This window comes from Myotis yumanensis, unplaced genomic scaffold (assembly GCF_028538775.1).
Source record: "Myotis yumanensis isolate MYYU_CA2020_CCGP unplaced genomic scaffold, mMyoYum1.0.hap1 SCAF_9, whole genome shotgun sequence".
Lineage (NCBI taxonomy): Eukaryota > Metazoa > Chordata > Mammalia > Chiroptera > Vespertilionidae > Myotis > Myotis yumanensis.
This window is the reverse complement of record NW_027223760.1, coordinates 9,391,712-9,395,807: the sequence shown is the minus strand read 5'-3', so window position 1 is coordinate 9,395,807 and position 4,096 is coordinate 9,391,712.

Below are 4,096 nucleotides of genomic sequence, written 5' to 3'. Positions count from 1 at the left end.
AGGGCACATTCACTTACTATATTCATTTAATACTATATATACAAATACATATATATGTGTGTGTGTGCACATGCAGTACTTGAACTACTACTCATAGATAGCAGTTCTCAATATATCTTAAATTGTTGTATTGCATCCACCAGAGGATACTTATGTACAAATCTGGTTTATTTTTAAATGCAAGAAATGGCAACTATAATTTGTGAGAATTGACAACCAGGCTTGGCAATGGTATTTAAGTCAATGAGTAATTTGAATAGTTGACAGCTGTCCTTCAAGATCTAAATTTCCTAAAGGTCATGGCACTTTGGCAAATAACTGTTAGTGAACCATGGTATTATGAAAATCAATGAAATTTTAGGATGTTCCAATACTCACCAGAATATTATTTATAAGCTGTATAAGTTTTATTTTTTAAAAAAAATTGCAAAAGAATATCTAAAGCTATAACTAGGTGATTTTTTTACCACTAGAAATATCAGTCACTAAATATCAAACATTTGCAGAGCTACTAAAGATATTAAATGAATATATAAAATGTCAATGAGACATTGCAAAATACATTTCTTGCACTATCAAAGAGCATTCTCCAGAATATTTACTGGAGAATGTTAGTATACCAAATATTCCATCATCTTCTCAAACAGTGATTCTATATGACTTGCTTAAATCTAAAAGTTTGCTCACTATGGCAGTGAAACTACCAGAGTAGTAAAATGGAGAGAATCTAAGGCGTTACCTTAAGTTGGCTCATCCATTATCCAGTGGTCCACATCATCAAAGAAGAAATATTGGGGAAAAACAAAGGCAACTTGAAGAGGAATCAAATAACCAAGACTGGCCCTTTAAAACCTCTAAATAAGCTATACTCCCACCCTCATACCTTATTCTTGTTGTTCTTCTTCTGATACCCTCCGTGCTCTGATCCCCTCCCCCTAACTTCCTAGAACCAAAGTATATTCTAAAATTTTTATAACTTCTGCTATTGCATTAAAGCTAACCTCTTTCCTATCCTATCTATCTATCTATCTATCTATCTATCTATAAAAGCCTAAGTGACCCTTTGACCTACTGTTCAATTGTTCTACTAGTAGCTATTATGTGCACTGACCACCAGGGGGCAGACGCTCAATGCACATGCATGGAAATATGGAACAGACTGATGAATCTCAGAGGGAAGGGGGGAGGTGGAGGGCAGGAAGAGATTAACCAAACATCTTTTATGCATACTAGAGGTCTGCAGGGATTGGGCCAAAAGCAGCTCTCCAACATCCCCCGAAGGGTTCTGGATTGTGAGAGGGCACGGGCCAGGCCCAGGGACCCCACCAGTGCATGAATCTGTGCACTGGGCCTCTAGTATTCTATAAAACTATATTCTTTGGAAGATAGTTTCTTTCATTGGCTTAAATATTTTTAAAATATCTTGTATCACCAAGTTATGTGATAGGTCTTACTGATACAAAGATGAAGGTAAAAGATAGGCCTGTCTAAATGAAAATATTATATTATAGTCAATAATATTATAATAACTATGCATTGTGTTAAGTAGTACTAGATTTATCAGGATGGCCACTTTGTAAAGTTATATAAATGAATGTAATCATTTTTTTGTCCTCCCTTATCCAAGGTGCACTAGGTTGTATACCTAAAAATATACTGTATCTCAATTCTAATTGAAAAATAATAAAAAAATATTTTTAAAAAGTGAGATATGTGACCTTGGAAAATTAACCTTGGGCTATTTTTCACTGATAGGTATTCTGTTCCAGAGAATCTAGGGTTTGGTCTATTTGAATCTGAAGAAGTTGCACTTATTTATATAGTACTTTATTTATAGTTAACTTTGTTTTGTTGAGCTATTTCTACTTTTAAACTATCAAGGCTTCCTTAACCTGAGCCAGTTTTTCTCAGCAAGAAGTTTGTTTCATTCTTTAGCAATTACTTTCTTGAACTGAATTGTATTTTGAGGGCAGAAATGTTTGATAATAACTCTGGCACTCAGAGAAGATAAAGACTTTGCATGCTGCCATAAGGAAGACTATATCTTAAATATGTAGACAGATTGTTTCATTTCATTTGAAAAGCTATATAGTTACCCTTCTAAACCCACAGAAACCTCTATGTGTATATACTATACCAGTCACTTGCCTTCTCTAACCATGTTTTACTCAAAGACCAATTCTAAAAAGTTTTTCACTAGTGAACGTGCTCATTCTCAGATCTATCAAATCATTATATAGTATAAACAGAGGAAATGATCTTCCTGTAAGGGCAAAGGCAAAAAGATACATTAAAGAAATTGTAACATATTATGGTATAGTATGTTCTTTTCAATATTTATGGAATTGTAAGCTGTAATCCAAAGAGTAATGTCTTTTCTGGGAGGTAATGGTGATAATGAACAAAAGGGATGGGGGTGGAGGGTGTTCTTTTTTTAAAATTCTTGGTTAGGAAATGCATTTATTTGGTGCCCATACCACTTTTTTGCTTATTTGTCTTTCAATGGTTTATGGGAAGATGCAAGAACTAAAGTAGACCTTCTAGATGTGATTCAGTAGGAGCAGAATTTTTAATTTATTTACCATTTAGCCACCTCGATCTATTTCCAACTCTAAAACAAATCCAAATAATGTTTTACTTTTCTGGCTTAAATTACATATTCAAAAATTAAGTTCAAGTTGTCAGTGAAAACAATTCTATAAGCTGCTAGAGCAGAAACTTCAGATCAATGATACTTAAACTCAGATGATCAAATACTTGATGAAATTGAAGATTATTTTAAAATATCATTTTCATTGTGATCATTTGTCATTTCAGGAATTATTTGTTTATTTGCCATTGAAAAATGACTTCCACACTTGCATCTCAAAGAGCTAGAAACAATTTTGAAAGACTAATATTATATTAGGCAGGCATCCCAAAAGTTGATAGGACACAACTGTACAGTAGAACTTGGTGATGTAAGTGGCATATGTTTCTTAGGAAATTGACTTTATAACTTTCTTAAAACTTTACTCCTTCTGAATGATTGGCCTTTTTGCTTGGGAGTGAAATAATTACAAGTGGTACTATACCACAGCACTCTCTTAAAAATATATTGCATCAGGGTCATGATGTCGTAATTTAGAATTTTAAAGGTAAGAGAGTGAGCTATTAAATTTAATATATCAGGGACTTTGGATCTTTTCCACCCAAAACTTGGCTTGCAATTTGTCTCCAGAGATGATTTTAATGGCTTGAATTGGTTACAGCTTTTCAAATTGTGAAGTAGCCAATAATTTAACTTTGACCAAAGTTTAAACAGTTAGTTCTAGACAGCTCTAGTTATTTTTTTTGAAATCAGGTTTTAGAAGAAAGTAAATAAATGTGGTAAGTTAATTTCTTATTGCTAAGATATTAATATATTTAAAAATAAAATTCCAGAGATTTTAGTTTGAGGAGGAACTCCCTATTTCTGTGAATAGTTCCACAACATATTAAGTTTAAGTGAAATGGAGATAATACTTTCAAGCATAATATTATATATATATATAATATTGTTACCTAGCTATGGTTCGGAGTTCGTTACTGAATGTTGATATGATTTTCAAATTGTAGAAAAGAAGGGAGAGCTTAAAGTGATGGCATAGATTTCCCCACTTTATTCCATTGAAGTTTAGAGTTTTTTTAAATTGCTTGGATCCGGACTCTGGGTTGCCAGTTTCAGTTAAATATACACGGAATTAGTCTTACTTGAGAGTTTTCAGGTCACTATGAAATAGCTCAGCAGACAGAGGGACGTAATAATGCCCATCATGTATTTTCTGGATCAGACAAGTGCACGTGAAGGCTGTCAGAGAGGCTGGAAAAGAGGCTGCGTGTGGGGATGCAGTATCCTACGATCCTTCTTGTGTTTAAGGATATGGTTTGTACTTGTGTCCTTTTGCGGGCAGTTATGCTAACTGTGATCTTCTGTACTTATTTATTCTTCTTTATTGATAAAATGATTTAGATGAACGATTAATATCAGGTTAGGCAGAAATTATGGCTTTGGAGGGTAAAAAAAAATATTTTCCAAGTATTCTCTTTTATTGCTTAGGAGTTCTTATCTTTGAAT